The sequence below is a fragment of the Cajanus cajan genome, chromosome 1 (genome assembly GCF_000230855.2).
Source record: "Cajanus cajan strain Asha chromosome 1, NIPB_CcT2T_4, whole genome shotgun sequence".
Classification (NCBI taxonomy): domain Eukaryota; kingdom Viridiplantae; phylum Streptophyta; class Magnoliopsida; order Fabales; family Fabaceae; genus Cajanus; species Cajanus cajan.
Window position 1 is genome coordinate 26,678,385 of NC_138517.1, and position 20,253 is coordinate 26,698,637.

The following is a 20,253-nucleotide window of genomic DNA, read 5'->3' on the forward strand; positions in this document are numbered from 1 at the left end:
AAACGGGCCGTTCCAAACTTTAAAATTTAACTAAAAATCTTGAGTGAGAACGGGCTCAGAACGGCCGTTCCGACAAGGAGAACGGGCCGTTCTGATTGTGAAACGGGCCGTTCTAAAGGGAGAACAGGCCGTTTCAAAAGGAGTACGGGCCGTTCTGCTGGAAATTGGGAACGGGCCGTTCCGGATTTGGAACGGGCCGTTCCAGTTCAAAAATTTGCGTAGATTTTTCGAGCCCAGAACGGGCGTTCCGATTTTTGGAACGGCCATACCGGGTAGGTGAGCCAGAATTGCTATAAATAGGGGCTTGGGAAGTTACGAAAATTCATACCTTGGGAAGAGAAAATCCTTAGAGAAAGAGGGAGGAAAGGAAAGGAGGAGAAAGAGGAAGAGGAATCCGGTAGAGGTGGTTCTGTCAGAATAAAGAAAAGAGGAGAAAGAGGAGGAGGTTCTGCTCAAATTTCGGTTCCTATCTAAGGAAGAGAGAGGAGGGGGTTCTGCCCGAGTTTTGGTTCAGGATTATCCAAGTAAGGGAAGTTAGTTTTTTTGAAATTATTAATTGTTTGATGATTAATAATAAATGAATATTTTTGAACTGTGTAAAATTTTGTTGTTGAGTCAAGCTGAATTATATGTTGATTTTTAACAGTATTGTACTATAAAGATGTTGAACTGAGTTATGAGTAGTAAGTTGTGTTGAATACTACTTAGCTGTGTTGTATGCTGATTTGCTGTACTATATAATGCTGAGCTGTATGCTGATTATACCCACTTGAGGTGGTGTTGTTGCTGCTGTTATAGCCGCTATGTCGGTGCTGTTAGCCACTATTATGGAGCTGTTGTTGCCGCTAAGTCGGTGTTGTTATAGCCACTATTGTGGTGCTGTTGTTGCCGCTAAGTCGGTGTTGTTATAGCCACTAGAGTGGTGCTGTTGTTGCCGCTAAGTCGGTGTTGTTATAGCCACTAGAGTGGTGTTGTTGTTGCCGCTAAGTCGGTGTTGTTATAGCCACTAGAGTGGTGCTGTTGCTGCTACTAAGCAGTGTTGATATAACCGCATTACGGTGCTGATATTGTTGAGCAATATAAGCTGTGCAGATGTGTTGATAATTATAACGATGAATTTATTTACATTGCTAATCCTTTACTAGTATGTTTTGATTTTTAAAGAATACTAGCTTACCCTTGCATGTTTTCCATGTGGTTGGAACTGCGATGATCATACTATGTATGGGAGCAGAGCAGAAATAGGTGGGCGTCTTGGGATGAGTCTCCGGCGGACTTTGGAGCTAATTTGCTTGTGTGGATATTTTGCTTGTAGCTACTTGAGATAGTAGCATTTGGTTGTAATTTTTCTTGGTACACTTTAACTCTAGTCAGACTGGAATCTTGTATATTTATATATTCTAGATCCTGTATTTATATACTTGTTCTATCTGTCTGGTGTTTTAGTGTGCTATACCGTGTGTAGTGACCAGCCGGGTCGTTACACTTAATGGTATCAGAGCAGTTCGAGTCTAATGGACACTCTTTGGGGGTGGTTCCTTTAGGCTTTTGTTGTGCTAAACTCTGTGTTGTGTTGTCTTGTTGTGTTGATTGTTGTGTTAATTGTTGTGGTGATTTGTTGTGCTTGTGTGGCTTAGTTACTGTTTACTAAAGAAGTTGTTATCTTTGTAGAAGATGACTAGGACAAATGAGCAGATAGCCCGTGCCCTCGAGATGTTGGCCATGGCTATGCAACAACAAAATACCTATTTTGCTAGGATGGAGGTTGAGAGAGCTGCAGTTAGTGCAGCAAGACCTGCAGGGTCACAGGAGAGCCGGGATCTTGCTGAGTTCCGAAAGTGTAACCCTCCGCAGTTTACTGGAGATGGGGATTCAGAGGTAGCTGACCGCTGGATCCGTGAATTAGAGAAGATCTTTACCGTACTGGGATGTCCTCCAGAGAGGAGGTTAGCATATGCTGTGTACATGCTTGTGGGAGAGGCTGAGCATTGGTGGAGAGGCACCTATCAGATGCTTGTTGCTAGAGGAGTTACCGTTGACTGGGAGTGTTTCAGGACAGTGTTCATGGAGAAATACTTTCCTGACAGTGTAAGGCACGCCAAGGAGGTTGAATTTATGCGACTGCATCAGGGTGGGATGACAGTTTCTGAGTATGCGATAAAATTCGAGCACCTGGCCCGTTTTTATTCGCAGGTTATGCCTGAGGCTTGGAAATGCAGGAAATTTGCAGATGGATTGAGATATGAGCTGAAGAGGATGGTGGTGCCTATGGCCATCACGGAGTTCCCAGCCTTAGTGGAGAAGGCGAAGGTGGTTGAGCAGTTGGAAGGTGGCAACCGTACTGTAAGGACTATTGGGGGACCATATGGGTCCAAGAAGGGTGAGAGTCAGAGGAAACCATATGACAGGCCCCAACCACAGTGAGGGGGTTCTGTTTATAGGCAATCTTTCAGTGCTGCTAGTGGAGATAGACAGAGTGGAGGTGCCACTCTGAGATGTTTCAGGTGTGCTGGGCCTCACTTTATCAGGGACTGTCCGCACACGGAGAACCGTTGCTTCAGATGTCATCAGATGGGCCACGAATCGGCAAATTGTCCTACGGGGGATAGACCAGAGAGGAGCACTCAGAGGAGTAATGTACAGAGGGCTGATACTCAGAGGAGTGATGCACAGAGAGCTAATACACAGAGGGGTGACAGACCTACTACTGCTGGTAGGGTATTTGCTTTGACGGGTGCTGAGGCTTCGACTTCTTCTGATCTTGTGAAGGGGAAGGGCAAGGCCGCTGGTAAGGATGTGATGATTCTATTTGACTCTGGTGCTACGCATTCATTTATATCATATGCATGTGCTGCTTTGTTGGGTGTGCCTGTGTGTGAGTTGGGGTTGAGACTACTTGTGTCGACGCCCGCTTCTACTTCTGTGATTGCTTCTGAATTGTGCGTGGGTTGTCCAGTTGTGGTGGATGAGAAGAAGTACAAGGTGAACTTGATTTGTTTACCTTTGGTGGATATTGACATAATCTTAGGGATGGATTGGTTGTCTGCCAATCGCATCCTTATAGACTGTGCCAATAGGCGGTTAATCTTCCCTCAAGAGGAGGATGAGCTGTTGATCTCAGCTGTTCAAGCTGAGTCCTTGCTGAGGGATGGGGCAGAGTGCTATCTTCTGCTTGCTACCACGAGTGTGGAGACCGAGAGGATCTTAGCTGGTATCGATGTGGTGAAGGAGTATGTCGAGGTGTTCCCTGACAAGGTGCCTGGGTTGCCTCCTGTTATGGAGATGGAGTTCAGCATTGACCTGGTTCCAAGTGCGGGACCAGTGTCAGTAGCTCCCTATAGGATGGCTCCTGCTGAGCTGGCTGAGCTGAAAGATCAGTTGGAGGACTTATTGGAAAAGCAGTTGGTGCGACCGAGTGTTTCTCCGTGGGGTGCTCCTGTGTTGTTGGTAAAGAAGAAGGATGGGGGTAGTCGACTGTGTGTTGATTACCGGCAGCTGAACAAATTGACCATTAAGAACAAATATCCACTTCCCCGGATAGATGACTTAATGGATCAATTGAGGGGCGCGACGGTGTTTTCTAAGATTGACTTGAGGTCAGGATATCACCAGATTAGGGTGAAGGAGGGTGACATACCGAAGACTGCTTTCAGGACTAGGTATGGTCACTATGAATATGTTGTGATGCCGTTCGGTGTGACCAACGCCCCTGCTGTGTTCATGGACTACATGAACAGGATCTTCCGGCCGTTCTTGGATAAATTCGTGGTAGTGTTTATTGATGATATCTTAGTCTATTCAAGGACCCCGGAGGAACATGGAGAGCACTTGAGGACAGTTTTGGAGATTTTGAAAGCGAAGCAATTGTATGCTAAGCTTTCAAAATGTGAGTTCTGGTTGGATGAGGTGAAGTTCTTGGGCCACGTGATTTCAGCTAAGGGGATTGCTGTTGATCCGGCTAAGGTGGAGTCGGTATTGCAATGGGAACGCCCGAGGACTGTCACGGATATACGGAGCTTTGTGGGCTTAGCGGGTTACTATCGGAGGTTCATTGAAGGATTCTCTAGGATAGTAGCGCCTCTGACCCAGTTGACGAGGAAGGAGCAGCCGTTTATTTGGACAGATGCCTATGAACGGAGCTTTGAGGAGTTGAAGAGAAGGTTGACTACTTCTCCTGTGTTGGTGTTACTGAATTCTGGTGAGCCTTTTGATGTGTACTGTGATGCTTCTCATCAGGGTCTGGGGTGTGTGTTGATGCAAAATGGGAAAGTGGTGGCGTATGCTTCAAGGCAACTGAAGACTCATGAGAGGAACTATCCCACTCATGATCTGGAGTTAGCAGCTGTGGTGTTTGCCTTAAAGACTTGGAGGCATTACTTGTATGGAGCTCGATTCAGTGTCTTCAGTGATCACAAAAGTCTGAAGTATCTGTTTGATCAGAAGGAGCTGAACATGAGACAGAGGCAATGGATGGAGTTTCTGAAGGATTTTAATTTTCAGTTGATGTATCATCCAGGCAAGGCCAATGTGGTGGCAGATGCGCTGAGTAGGAAATCCATCTACATGACAAGTATGATGATTAGAGAGCTGGAGTTGATTGAGAAGTTCAGAGATTTGAATCTCTGTGTGGAGTTAGCTCAGGATCACATTAGTTGTGGGGCAGTTACCATAACTAATGAGTTCTTGAGGCAAGTTGGACTTAAGCAGTTGCAAGACACCGAACTGGTGAAGCTTCTTGGGATGTTGGGTACCGATAAAGCTGTAGGCTTTGAGCTGGGAGAGGATGGGATCTTAAGGTTCAGAGGCAGGATTTGCCTACCTCAGGATGCTGAGCTAAGGAGAGTTGTGCTAGAGGAAGGTCACAAGAGCAAACTTAGCATACATCCAGGTATGACTAAGATGTACCAAGACCTCAAGAAGACTTTCTGGTGGTCTGGTATGAAGAGAGAGATAGCTGAGTATGTGGCGGCCTGTTTAACCTATCAGAAGGCAAAGGTTGAACATCAAAAGCCTAGTGGGTTAATGCAACAGATTGAGACTCCCGAGTGGAAATGGGATAGCATTACTATGGATTTCATCGTGGGGTTGCCTAAGTCATCTAGGAATAGTGATGCTATCTGGGTGATTGTTGATCGGTTGACCAAGTGTGCGCATTTCTTGCCTGTCAACATCAAGTGGTCCTTAGAGAAGCTGACGCAGTTGTATATAAGGGAGATAGTTCGGTTGCACGGGGTGCCTTCCGGTATTATTTCCGACCGAGATCCGAGGTTCACTTCCAGATTCTGGCAGAGTCTACACCGAGCTTTAGGCACAAAGCTGAAGCTGAGTTCTGCTTATCATCCACAGACGGATGGTCAGTCAGAGAGGACAATCCAGTCCTTGGAGGATCTGCTGAGGGCTTGTATGTTAGATCACTTGGGTAGTTGGGAGGAAGTATTACCGCTTGTGGAGTTTACTTACAACAACAGTTTCCATGCTAGTATTGGGATGGCGCCATTTGAAGCCTTATATGGCAGGAGATGTAGGACTCCTCTGTGCTGGTATCAGGATGGTGAGTCAGTGGTTGTGGGACCGGAGTTGATCCTACAGACTACTGAGAAGGTGAAGATGATTCAGGAGAAAATGAGGACTGCCCAGAGTAGGCAGAAATCATATGCTGACAAAAGGCGTAAGCCTTTAGAGTTTGCTGAGGGGGAACATGTGTTTCTGAAGGTAACTCCGACTTCTGGTATGGGTAGAGCGCTGAAGACTCGGAAGTTAACACCAAAATTCGTGGGTCCCTATCAGATAATATAGCGTGTGGGTCCGGTTGCTTATCGGTTGGCTTTGCCACCGTCTCTTTCAAACCTACACAATGTATTTCATGTGTCCCAGCTGAGGAAGTATGTTCATGACCCGAGTCATGTGGTGGAGATGGATGAGGTGCAGGTGAAGGAGAATCTGACTTATGAAAAGAAACCGGTAGCTATAATTGATCATAAGTTGAAGGAGCTTCGTGGCAAGTCCATAAAATTGGTGAAAATTCTTTGGGATGCAACTACGGGTGAGGCAACTTGGGAAGTAGAAAGTCAGTTCAGTGAACAGTACCCATATCTCTTCTAAGTAAGTGAATTTTCGAGGACGAAAATTTTTGTTGTTGGGGAGAATTGTAATACCTTATTTTTTTATTATTATTATTATTTATTATTAAAATGGCATTTTCGTGAATTTTATAAAGGTATAGGGGTATTATTGTAATTATTGATGGCATTTTCGCAATTTTCAAAACATTTGAAGGGTGTTTTGGTAACTTGGAACGGGCCGTTCCAAAAGCAAAACGGGCCGTTCCAAACTTTAAAATTTAACTAAAAATCTTGAGTGAGAACGGGCTCAGAACGGCCGTTCCGACAAGGAGAACGGGCCGTTCTGATTGTGAAACGGGCCGTTCTAAAGGGAGAACAGGCCGTTTCAAAAGGAGTACGGGCCGTTCTGCTGGAAATTGGGAACGGGCCGTTCCGGATTTGGAACGGGCCGTTCCAGTTTAAAAATTTGCGTAGATTTTTCGAGCCCAGAACGGGCGTTCCGATTTTTGGAACGGCCGTACCGGGTAGGTGAGCCAGAATTGCTATAAATAGGGGCTTGGGAAGTTACGAAAATTCATACCTTGGGAAGAGAAAATCCTTAGAGAAAGAGGGAGGAAAGGAAAGGAGGAGAAAGAGGAAGAGGAATCCGGTAGAGGTGGTTCTGTCAGAATAAAGAAAAGAGGAGAAAGAGGAGGAGGTTCTGCTCAAATTTCGGTTCCTATCTAAGGAAGAGAGAGGAGGGGGTTCTGCCCGAGTTTTGGTTCAGGATTATCCAAGTAAGGGAAGTTAGTTTTTTTGAAATTATTAATTGTTTGATGATTAATAATAAATGAATATTTTTGAACTGTGTAAAATTTTGTTGTTGAGTCGAGCTGAATTATATGTTGATTTTTAACAGTATTGTACTATAAAGATGTTGAACTGAGTTATGAGTAGTAAGTTGTGTTGAATACTACTTAGCTGTGTTGTATGCTGATTTGCTGTACTATATAATGCTGAGCTGTATGCTGATTATACCCACTTGAGGTGGTGTTGTTGCTGCTGTTATAGCCGCTATGTCGGTGCTGTTAGCCACTATTGTGGTGCTGTTGTTGCCGCTAAGTCGGTGTTGTTATAGCCACTATTGTGGTGCTGTTGTTGCCGCTAAGTCGGTGTTGTTATAGCCACTAGAGTGGTGCTGTTGTTGCCGCTAAGTCGGTGTTGTTATAGCCACTAGAGTGGTGTTGTTGTTGCCGCTAAGTCGGTGTTGTTATAGCCACTAGAGTGGTGCTGTTGCTGCTACTAAGCAGTGTTGATATAACCGCATTACGGTGCTGATATTGTTGAGCAATATAAGCTGTGCAGATGTGTTGATAATTATAACGATGAATTTATTTACATTGCTAATCCTTTACTAGTATGTTTTGATTTTTAAAGAATACTAGCTTACCCTTGCATGTTTTCCATGTGGTTGGAACTGCGATGATCATACTATGTATGGGAGCAGAGCAGAAATAGGTGGGCGTCTTGGGATGAGTCTCCGGCGGACTTTGGAGCTAATTTGCTTGTGTGGATATTTTGCTTGTAGCTACTTGGGATAGTAGCATTTGGTTGTAATTTTTCTTGGTACACTTTAACTCTAGTCAGACTGGAATCTTGTATATTTATATATTCTAGATCCTGTATTTATATACTTGTTCTATCTGTCTGGTGTTTTAGTGTGCTATACCGTGTGTAGTGACCAGCCGGGTCGTTACAGACGCAATAAAGCCAAAAAAATATTTTATAATGTTTACACTTTGAGTATGTTTAACAAAATATTGAAGGAGTTTATAAACTACTTTGACTAGAATGTAAGTTTACTTAATCAATATAAACTTGTTTCACATTAGTTTAGTAACTTATGACTTATTATATTCATAAGTTACTTGAAGTAGCTTTTAAAAATAAACTAACTTATGAACTTCTATTTTTTTTGTGTTTTTGATTTTATTTTTATTCTTATTAATTTATTTGAAATATCTTGTTACCTAAAAAATAAATAAATATATTTTTAATGTCATTTTATAATTATTACTCAATTGTTCTAAACACTTCTAATTCATGTTAGGAGTAATAAAATATATTTATTTATTTATTTACTTTTGGTAATAGCAATAATTAGTTTTATTATTTTTCTTAATATGAGTAATAATGTACGGTAAAGGAGTTGTCATTTATCCCTATAAAAGGATATTTTTGTAACTTTCTACATATAATAAAATATAATTTTATTTTCCCTTTTTTCTATTATGGCATTAAAGCAAGATTTTCACGCTTCTCTTCCACACAAACTTTAAAACAGTTCTTTTTCTTCTTAGTTTTTGGATCTATGTTTTCTTCTTTCTTGATCAATCACAAAATCCCAGCAGTCCATATTATCTGCATCCTTCAGAAAATCCAAGATTGGTTCTTGTAACATTACATATGAATGGAAAAAATTATTATACCTAGAGTCAGACCATGAAAAGAGCCTTGTTTTCCAAGAACAAGTTGAAGTTCGTCAAGGGATCCATACCAATTCCGAGTGAGAATGATGCAAATTTTGACACCTGGGAGAGATGCAATGTTATGGTGAGTTCATGGATCACTAGAACGTTAAGTTCACAAATGGAACATATAATCATATACATAGATAATGCAAAGATCTCATTGGAAGATTTGAAAGAAATATTTTCTAATTAAAGGGGTAATTTCATAATTGCATACCTTCTTGAAGAGATTCATTCAATTAAAAAAGGTGTGTAACATTGTGTTGTGAGTTGTATGTTTATTTCAAATTTTAATATTTAATTAATTTATGTTGATGTGATGTTTTGGTATTTTAGAACTCTAAGGATTTAGAAATTATCAAGAATCAGTACTTATTGAAAGTTGTTTTGTCTTGAGGTCAAAGTTGACCTAAAATGAGGGAAGGTATAAGGTTTTTTTAAAAACTTGAAGTTCATAAGTTTATTTCTCAAAGTTTTAGAGTGATAGACTTTGGACCTAAATAAAATCTTTCTTTCTTTTAACTTCAGTAGAGTGATCAGATTCTTCCCCTAAGTTGCTTATGTGGTAGGTGGGTTGAGATTCAAAGTTAGGAGTTAAATATCAATTGGATAGTCACTCTATGAAAGCTCAAGATTCTTAAAGTCAACAAGATATGGTTTCCCAACGAGATATGGTCCCCAACGTCCACAAAGAGGGTGGACCACTTAGTAGGCTCTTGACCGCCTAACAGCAAGCTCTAGAGGAGTTTTGCCGCCAAACAAGGAGCTCAAAATAGCTTAGCCTACCCAATGATTGCTCTATTTCATGACTTTTGCACTTAATGTTTTATGTGATATATTGAGGTGATAAAATGAGCTATTATGAAGTTGTGTTGCATTATGTTGTTATGATTGATGAAACATGTTTTGGAAAGTGGAAAATATAATATGTTAAGTTGTTGAAGTTGAATTGGAAATTATTATAAATGTTGTATGAGTTGTGTTAATAAGTTGACAAGTTGTGTTGAGTTGAAATTCGTTGTGTTATGTGAGATGCATGTTATTGAATTATGTTGTGAACTTAGAACTAGACAAGAAAGTGTTATTTTTGAAAGTTGGAAAATCCTTCTTGAGAAAGATAGTTCTTTAAGGGGAGTGTTGTGTATCTTCCAAGTCCTTAGTTGATACCATATAGGACAAAGTCAAGCTATATTAGTTTAGAGGTGAACATATTGAGTAAAGTATGAAGTTGAGAGGTAAAGTTCTTGATTAATTGTTGGAAATGTTCGTAGTATTTGGAGGGTAGTTAATAGGTTAATTATTTCATAAAGGTTTAGTTGATGCATATTAATGTCATGATAGGTTCATACCCAAGTTGTTTTATCCTTGATAGTGGTACTAAGATTTTCTAGTCTAAGTGACGAAATTCAAGAAATCAATGTCGTGTTGAAAATGGATTTAATATCCAATGTTGTGTTGTATGGCCTAAATATGAGAGGTTTGACCTTAAGGTGATACATAGGAGTGTGTAAAAAAAATCAAATGAACCAGATTAAATTTAAAATCAATTACATCATTTGATAAACACCATAACCAATTTGGAAAAAATATCAAACTACATTATTAACATAAAATGAATTTTATAAACCAAACTGTATTAGTAATAAGGTTTGATGCAAAGGTGCACCATTTTTTAGAGAATGAAATAAAACTAAATAAAAATAATTTACTTATGTCTCTCATATCCCATAGTAAGTGATTTATAATATGACATAAAATGTTTGAGTATTGCAGTTATTGTGTTTTTGTGTTGCTTTTTTTTTTATTTGTCTTTAAACTATTAAAGTAACTTTTAGTTATCAAATGATGTTTCAAAATTTATTTTTTATGTGACAATTATAGTTCTTTAATGCTTTTGACTTGACCTCTAGAAGTTTCTTCAATTACTATTGCTCTTTGTTATATATTTACTTTCTATTGTATCTCTTATCTCTTTTTTTTTTCTTTTCTTTTTACCTTACTTATCGCATATATTATCAATTTCTTTCTTTACTTTTTTTTCTATCTCCTATCATTTCACTTGGTTAGACTCTAATGTGAAATATACACTAACATTTTTGTTAAATAAAGGAACAATAAAGCCAAAGAGTATTTTATAATGTTTACACTTTAAGTGTGTTTAGCAAGACATTGAAGGAGTTTATAAGCTACTTTGAATAACATGTAAGTTTGCTTAATCAATATTATTAAATCGAAATATGATTCCCTAAACTCAAAATTTTAATGCTAATAAATAAAGTGTTTTTATATAGAAGAAATGTCTAAAAAAAAAACGTTTTTAAAACATATTTTTGAAAGATTTATCAGATGAAGTGTAAGACGTAAATTACTTGTAAACCATTGTTAATTAAACAAAACATACAATCTATCACATATATATTAAATATTTATCATTTTAAAAAAACTTGATCACTTATTAACAAGGTAATTAACGTCAACTAATGTTTGAACTAATTAGAATGAAAAAATGCAAATTTAAATATATTTTTTTTTGTTAATATAAAACTAAGCTTTTGTCTCGTGTAAAAAATATATGTGACATAGTTTACATTTTTTGTTAATATATTAAAAAATATTATAAATAAATTAAAGAAATAAAAGGTTTTAGAGTCTTTCCACGACTTAAAAATAAATTTCAGAAAACTTAATTATTATATTATAAAATTAAGTTTTTTAAAATCTATCCAAATAAACTTGTATTCTTAAAAAAAAAATATTTTAAAATCACATTCTGAGAATTTTGTCAGCGTTAACGATAAAATAAAACTTCAATTTTCTTTTTGGTTGTATGTGCAAATGGGAATGTCCAAAAACCACGAAGTGCTCGTGGGTCGTACTGTGGAGGGAAAAGTCAAAAGTGAGAATAGGGGAAAAGGCCATAAATAAATAATAAATTATTATTATTATTATTATTATAAATAAATAAATAAAAATTCATGCAAGAAATTCCATATGATAACAAACGATCAAAGAGTGGCTCACCTAATTCTCAATCCTTTTTATTAACAAAATCTCCTTCACTTGCGAAGCTGCCAATTGACATTTGGCAAAGTAACCTTTTGGAGAATATACTTTTCTTTCAACTTTTCATTTCTTATTCAATCTTTTCAATTACAAATTGTCGCATTCTTTTAGGGGTTGGCTAAACTTTCATAACCAAATTATTATAAACAAACACAAAGTCAGTTATTTCATGGATTAGGAAATGAATTGGAAAACTCTTTAACTAGTCCTCTATTTGACAGCTTTCACGGTATGATGATTTTCCAAGATATGCTATTCAATTGTTTGATATGCGACAAATTCTGTGTGGGCAATAAAAGAGAGGAAATGAGATTTTTGCACTAACATAGATGGATACCTATATTACTTTTTACATCATCAATTATTAAACAATTATATCACAAAAGCTATTATTAAATCAGGAGAACATTAGATCAGTTTTATTTACGAATTTTATATTAATTTGTTCTTTTATCTCTCCATTACATCACACAAATTTAATCACACACGTCTCTTTATTTATTTTTATATGGTAAATATAAAATTTTATCGCTTTTTAAAGCTTCGTGTAATAACAATAAGTAAAGGAAACAAATCTGATTGTCTTTGGCTTGATGGTCGCAAAGAAAAATGGAAACAATAAAAGAAATAGTAATAACAATGACCCTTCCCTTATTCTTCTCCTCCACTCCACCACATGGAATACTACTGGAATAGTAATCAATAACAAAAGGAAACTTGGAATGAGGAGAGAAAAAGAAAAAAAAATAAATCAAAATAAAAGAAGTTAAATTTTAATAATATTATTATAAATGGTGTATAAAAATAATATTATTATAAATAAAAGAAAAATGTTAATAATATGTTTATTATTTAATTAAGAAAAATAAAATAGATATTTGACCTTGGATTAGTTCTTTTAACCAAGAGCCCTGAGTAGATTAGGGAGTTTATGTATGGGATCACTTTATACTTACGTTTTTCAAGCACTTGCTCTAAATTAGAAAAAACGCACAAGGAGAACCTCAAGGCTAAAGAAGGAAGTCATATGGGGATTCCTTGTTGACATCAAACTTCTATTGAGGTAAAAAGGAATGAATTTACTCGCTCATGAGTGGTGGACAATCCGAGATTAATCTCCTAATTCCATTGCTTGCTTCTATGTTGTTCTAAAGGGAACTTTGAGGATCTCCTTGAATATTGTGTCATAGGAGATAACTTTGTATGAATTCTATTGTTGTTGTTTAATATTATTTATGCTCTATATGATGCTTGATTCAATGGTGTGACTGTTGAATTAAAATATATAAAATTTACATTTAATATAAAGTTATAGAGCAACATAATACTTAGTAAAAGTTACACCGGTATAATTATAACCCCCTATATTATATATATATATATATATATATATATATATACATACATATATATATACATGGACAGCTGCACGTTTGGAATAGTGAGACACTTGCCCTCACTACTATTTGACATATACATAATTTTTTATCTAAAAAAATATTATATTTTAAAAAAATAAAATTATATTCTAATAATAGATTCAGAAAAAATATTTATTTATTTGATATCTGTCAAATTTTTGAAGGAAATTAATTCTCATGTGATAAAAAAATTTCTTAATAATGAATTAATTTCTTAAAAAAATTTAATTATAATATATATATATATATATATATATATATATATATCTTAATATTCACATATATAATGTAATATATTAAAACAAATAATTTTTTGATAAAATAAAATTTGTAGCATGCATGTTTCTCTTTTGTTTTTTTTATTTATTATATACGTTGATTGAAAAAATCAAAATAGTAAAATTGTATACATTGATTAAAAAAATCAAAATAAGAAAAATCATAAGATTTATATTCCATTTAGAATTGTTATTATAAGATATATTTTAAAATAAATTATCATCTAAAAATATATATTAGATATTAAAAACATATTTATATCATAAATAAATTAAACTTTATTTTTATAAATTTAACATATTTATTTTTATATTTTTAATAGTGTTAAATTATTATAAAATAAGTATTTATGATTGTAGTTCTACCCAAACATTTAAAAATTGTTTATGATAGATAAATAAGTCATACTTAAAATATATGTTTTTAAAGAAAATTAGGTTCAAACCAAGTAAATTATAATAAAATATAGTATGACCTAATTTATTTTCATCTTTAATACTAATCATAGATATAAAAAACTTGTAATAAATAACTATAATATATATTTATACCTTTAAAAGATATATAAAATTTTTAATACTACAAATATATATAAGAAATTAAAAATAAGAAATTAAAAAAATAAATTAAAAAAAGAAATTCAAAATAATAATTAAAAATAATAATTAAAAATAATAATTAAAAATAATAATTAAAAATAATAATTAAAAATAATAATTAAAAATAAGATTTTCGACGGAAAATTCCGTCGGAAATTTCCGATGGAATAAATTGTTAAGTCTCAAATTTACCTCCTTTTTGATGAGACTTATTGAACAAATTCCACGCACCCTTTGAACTATTGTAATATAATTGTTCTCATTTTGGTTTCTTTTGTATATGCAGGTATTCAAGTAGAGAATTGAGGATAACAAGGCTAAAGGAGTGGAAATCAAAAGAATTAAGGAGCAGAGCAGGCAACCACGCCAGGCGCCGTATTAATCTCGCCGGGCGGGCACAAAATAGAGTACTCTCAGCCTTTGGGAACCTCGCGCCGGGCGCAATTTAGAATTGAGCCGGGCGCAATTCAAGGCCGAGAGCACATTGAGCATCAGGGGAAGCCCGCGCCGGGCGCAAAGTGTAACGCGCCGGGCGCAATAACCCTAATTTGTTTCCTAAGGCTGCATAAAAGGAAAATTTCGAGGGTTTTCTCCCTCATTCACACATTGGGCGCGTTTTGGGAGCTGTGGAAGGGATTCTCGGAGCTTGAAGCCGTTCGTGTGTGGGTCTTTCCTTCGGTTCTTCACTTCCTCTTCCATCTCTATTTTAGTTTTCCCCTCTTTGTTTTGAGAGGTTCTATCAATTGTATTGGGGTTTTGATGTAATCAACAAACTCTATTGTAATCCTTTTGTGTTTAATGTTATATATGTTTTGTTCCATTCCTTGTTGTGTATGATTCTATGCTTAATGCTTGCTTTGGCTTGATTACCCTTTGCATGATTTAAGGTTTCATTGAGTATTGGGAAATATCCTTGAAACTAGTTATGAACATATGCCTAGTGGGAATTGTACCTAGGGATAGGGCTTGACCCATTAGTAGTCTTAAAACCCTAACCGGTAATGCGGGTGGAGGTATTGAGTACTCAAGGGATTGATATTCAATATTTTGCACCTAGGCTCTTTCTCTAAGGAATTAGGTCTGAGTAAATTTTGGATTGACTAGGCAATGAATTCAACAAGAGATTAAGGATACATTAGTGTTACGTTCGGTGAAATCTGACCCCCACAACCTCACAATACCACAATACCATTCCTTACCTTTTCCACTCACAAAACAATATTTATTTACAGCTTTCATTCCAATAGACACAACTTTGCATTCACTGCACAAACTATGAAATTGGAATTATTCTTTAGTCACGAATAGTCAATAAATGCTTATATTACCTTCTAATCCCTGTGGATACGATATTTTTACTACTTGTACGGCCGGTACACTTGCCGTGTTTGAGTCCGTTGAGGGAAGTAACCTAATCTATAATTATAAATAAAAGTACTTCAACGGAAATCTCAACAAGTTTTTGGCGCCGTTGCCGGGGATTAGAATGGCGATTTAGTATTTATAGCTATTTGTGACTTGTTCCTTTACTTTTATTGCTAATTTCTATTTCAGCACTTAATTCTTTGGGCTGACTTGTGCACTCTAGTCTTTGGTTTTCTCTTGTATGCAAGGTACCATCCGAACTAGAGGTACTGTTTCTTCTGAGCCATTGTTGAACGATCCTGAGATTGAACGCACGGCAAGGAGGAATAATAGCAATAGGAGGAGAAGGAGGACTAGAGCAAATCCAGTTAGCCAACCAACCATTCAGTTTCCTGAAGCTTTTGTTTTTGACATTCCTGAGTTCACTATGGAAGGTGGAGATGGTACTCACAATAACAATCACAACCGGAGGCGCACTATAGGTGATACTTTCACCTACACTAGCCCGAGGGAGTTCTCAAGCATTGTGAGGCCTACAATGAACGACAAACTAGCAGAAATGAAGCCTGCACTGCTACAGCTTATCAGTTCTCATCAATTTTCTGGCCTGGATCATGAAGACCCACACACTCATCTCTACACTTTCTATGAGTTGTGTGGTTCAGTTGGAGTTTCTGGGGCTGATGAAGAGGCACTTTTCATGAGGTTGTTTCCATTTTCTCTGAATGGTAAGGCTAAGGCTTGGCTTCATTCTCAGCCAAACCAAAGCCTGACAACTTGGAAGGATGTGGAGACCAAATTCTTAGCCAGGTTCTTTCCCCCATCTAAGAACACTGAAGCCAGAACTGCTATTGCTACTTTTGCTCAAGGTGCTGATGAGCCACTATGTGAAGCATGGGAGAGGTACAAATCATTGTTGAGGAGGTGCCCGAATCATGGTTTTGAGGTGGAGCTTCAAGTTCAAACTTTCTGTAATGGGCTACAACCTCAAACCAAGATGATATTGGACGCTTCTTTTGGAGGGTCAGTCATGTTCAGAACTGCTGAAGAAGCTATCACAATCATTGAGTCCATGGCTTCCACAGACTTCAGGAGCCAGCATGGTAGAAGTTCTTCAACCAAGAGAGGAGTTTTGGAGTTGAGTACTCAAGATGCGGTGTTGGCTCAAAACAAGATACTTTCCCAACAAATTGAAGCTTTGAATCAACGGATGGCCAAGCTTCCTCAACAACTTCAAGCTATGCACTCTAATGCTCCTCCTATACAACAAGTGATGGCATGTGATTTTTGTGGAGGTGACCACCTTAATGGTTATTGTGCCGGATCTTCTGATCCCCAAGGTGCAGAAGTGAATTACATGGGGAATCAAGGGCGGCAAAATTTCTCTCAACATCCCTATCCGCAAAATTCAAATCAGGGGTGGAGAAATAACTATGGTGGAAACAAACCAGACATGAATGCTTCATCAAGTAGCAGACCTCCACATCAACACCAACACTCACCTTTGTATGAGAGAACCACCAAATTGGAAGACACCTTGCAACAATTCATGCAACTGTCTATGTCCAACCAAAAGAACACTGATGCCTCAATTAAAAATTTGGAGATACAGGTGGGGCAAATAGCAAAGCAGCTAGCAGAGCAGCATAAAGGTTCTTTCTCAACCAACACTGAACAAAACCCGAAGGGGCACTTGAATGTAGTATCTACAAGAAGTGGTCGGGAGTTTGTGGTGAAGGAGAACGAGAAGAATGATGAGAGCAAGGAGAAGAATGACACAGGCAAAGATGATGATGATAGTGTTGATGAAGAGATCATCTTAGAGGGCCCAGGAGTGTGGAGAAGGAGTGGGGGAAGTGAGTCGGTTGTAGAGAATAAAGAAAAAATTGAAAATGACAAAAAGAAGGAGAAAGAAAAAGAACTTGAAAAAGAGAAAGAAAGAATCAGTAGAGAAAAGAATAAGGCGCCCATGGAGGAGAGGAATATTGTGAAGGTGCCACCCACCAAGAGCTTACCGTATCCTCATGCACCTTCAAAAAGTGATAAGGAGAGGCAATGTGCTCGGTTCTTGGAAATTTTCAAGACCCTGCAAATTAACATTCCGTTCTCCGAGGCATTAGAGCAAATGCCTACATATGCCAAGTTCATGAAAGAGCTCCTCACAAAGAAGAGAAAGTATTTTGAAGAGGAGACCATTACATTGGAGGCGGGGTGTAGTGCCATTATTCAGAAGATGTTGCCAACAAAATCCAAGGACCCTGGTAGTTTCACTCTCCCAGTCACTATTGGGAGTTTAGCTATTGGGAAGGCTTTGCTTGATTTGGGGGCTAGCATCAATCTCATGCCCTTATCTATGCTTCAGAGGATTGGCGATTTGGAGGTGAAGCCTACTCGCATGACTTTGCAGTTGGCGGATCGATCTGTGAAGTATCCTCATGGCATTGTAGAGGATGTTCTGGTGAAGGTGGACCGTTTCTTATTTCCCGCTGATTTCGTGGTGATGGATATTGAAGAGGACGTTGATGTACCTCTCATTCTTGGCCGACCATTCATGAAGACTGCAAGAGTTCTAATTGATGTGGATGATGGGAAGCTTAAGGTGAGAGTGAATGATGAAGAGGTTAACTTTGATGTGTTTGATGCCATGCACTACCCCAAGGACAAGAGCAGTTGCTTCCGGGTTGATGTCATTGATGAACTTGTTGAAGATTCCAGGAAGCATATCTCTTTCACTAACTCTTTGGAAAAAGTCTTAGTCAATATGGTTGAATACCTCCATGAAGAAGAAGATAGAGAGGTTGAGGCATGTTTGAGGAGCCTTGACTCATATAAGGAAGTGACACCGGACTCAGTGCACATGGAAGATTCGAAGGATGATGGGGAGGTGATCACCCCGAAGCTAGAGTTGAAGATACTCCCTTCTCATCTAAAGTATGTGTTTCTAGATGAAGGTGGACGCAAGCCGGTTATCATAAGTAGCTCCTTATCCCCATTGGAGGAGGAGAAACTTGTGAGAGTTCTGAAGTTCTATCAAGGGGCAATTGGTTGGTCTATTTCTGATCTCAAGGGAATTAGCCCAGCCTATTGCATGCATAAAATATTTATGGAGGATGAGTACAAGCCAGTTGCTCAACCACAGAGGAGGCTTAATCCTGTGATGAAAGAGGTGGTGAAGAAGGAAGTGATTAAGCTGTTAGATGCCGGCATGATCTACCCTATTTCTGATAGTGCATGGGTGAGCCCTGTGCAAGTAGTTCCAAAGAAGGGTGGCATGACGGTGGTTCGGAATGAGAAGAACGAGCTGATTCCTTCTAGAACGGTCACGGGGTGGAGAATGTGTATTGATTATAGGAAGCTAAATAAGGCTACCAGGAAGGATCATTTCCCACTCCCATTCATGGATCAGATGCTTGAGAGATTAGCTGGTCAAGCTTATTATTGCTTTCTTGATGGGTATTCAGGTTACAACCAGATTGTGGTGGATCCGGAAGATCAGGAGAAGACCGCTTTCACTTGTCCTTTTGGTATCTTTGCTTATCGGAAGATGCCATTTGGATTGTGCAATGCTCCTGCAACATTTCAACGATGCATGCTAGCTATATTCTCCGACCTGGTGGAGAAGAGCATTGAGGTCTTCATGGACGATTTCTCCGTGTTCGGGTCTTCATTTGACGAATGCCTGACTAATCTTGAAGTGGTGCTTAGAAGATGCTTGGAGACCAACCTTATACTCAACTGGGAAAAATGCCATTTCATGGTGACCGAGGGGATAGTTCTGGGGCACAAGATTTCTCACAAGGGCATTGAAGTTGACCCAGCCAAAGTGGAGGTAATAGAAAAACTTCCTCCACCCATCAATGTCAAAGGTATTAGGAGTTTCTTAGGGCATGCTGGCTTTTACAGGCGCTTTATAAAAGATTTTTCAATGATAGCCAAACCCCTGAGCAATCTCCTAAACAAAGACACTCCTTTTTGTTTTAATGATTCTTGTATGAAGGCTTTTGAAGCTTTGAAGGCTAGACTCACCTCTGCACCCATAATCACTGCACCAGATTGGAAACTGGATTTTGAACTCATGTGTGATGCTAGTGATTATGCGGTTGGGGCAGTCTTAGGCCAAAGAAGGACTAAAATTTTTCATGCCATTCACTATGCTAGCAAGGTTTTAAATGAGGCACAAATCAATTATGCCACTACTGAAAAAGAGTTGCTAGCCATAGTGTTTGCATTGGAAAAGTTTCGGTCCTATTTAATTGGTTCCAAAGTGGTTGTGTTCACAGATCATGCAGCCATTAAGTACTTACTCACCAAACCGGATTCCAAGCCAAGACTCATTAGATGGATTCTTCTGCTTCAAGAGTTTGATTTGGAGATAAGAGATAAGAGTGGCAAGGAGAATCTGGTTGCTGATCACCTCTCAAGGCTCATGAATGATGAGGTGACCCTGAAGGAGAGGGAGATCTTGGAGGAATTTCCTGATGAGAAGCTGTTCATGGTGCAAGAGCGACCCTGGTTTGCTGACCTGGCAAACTTCAAGGCAGCTGGAGTAATCCCTGAAGATTTCACAAGGCACCAGAAAAAGAAGTTCCTCCGTGATGCTACCTACTACGTTTGGGATGACCCTCACTTGTTCAAGATTGGTGCAGATGGCCTATTGAGGAGGTGTGTCTCAAGAGAGGAGGCCAAGAGTATTTTGTGGCACTATCACAACTCCCCCTATGGAGGTCATTTCAATGGAGAGAGGACAGCTGCCAAGGTGCTTCAATCTGGATTCTACTGGCCAACACTCTTTAAAGATGCCCATAGTCACACCAAGCAGTGTGACAGTTGTCAAAGGGCCGGAGGAATCACAAGGAAGCATGAGATACCCTTACAGAACATGCAGGAAGTTGAGGTGTTTGATTGCTGGGGCATAGATTTTGTTGGTCCACTGCCTTCATCCTTCACAAATGAG

General features: G+C 38.2%; 1 non-coding gene across 1 annotated transcript; it reads right to left on the minus strand.

Moving 5' to 3' along the window:
• Positions 1–16,135: 16,135 nt before the first annotated feature.
• On the minus strand, positions 16,136–16,241 carry LOC145954019 (small nucleolar RNA R71). Its single transcript, XR_014431230.1, has one exon. It is a non-coding gene; the product is annotated as a small nucleolar RNA R71 (small nucleolar RNA).
• Positions 16,242–20,253: the final 4,012 nt, after the last annotated feature.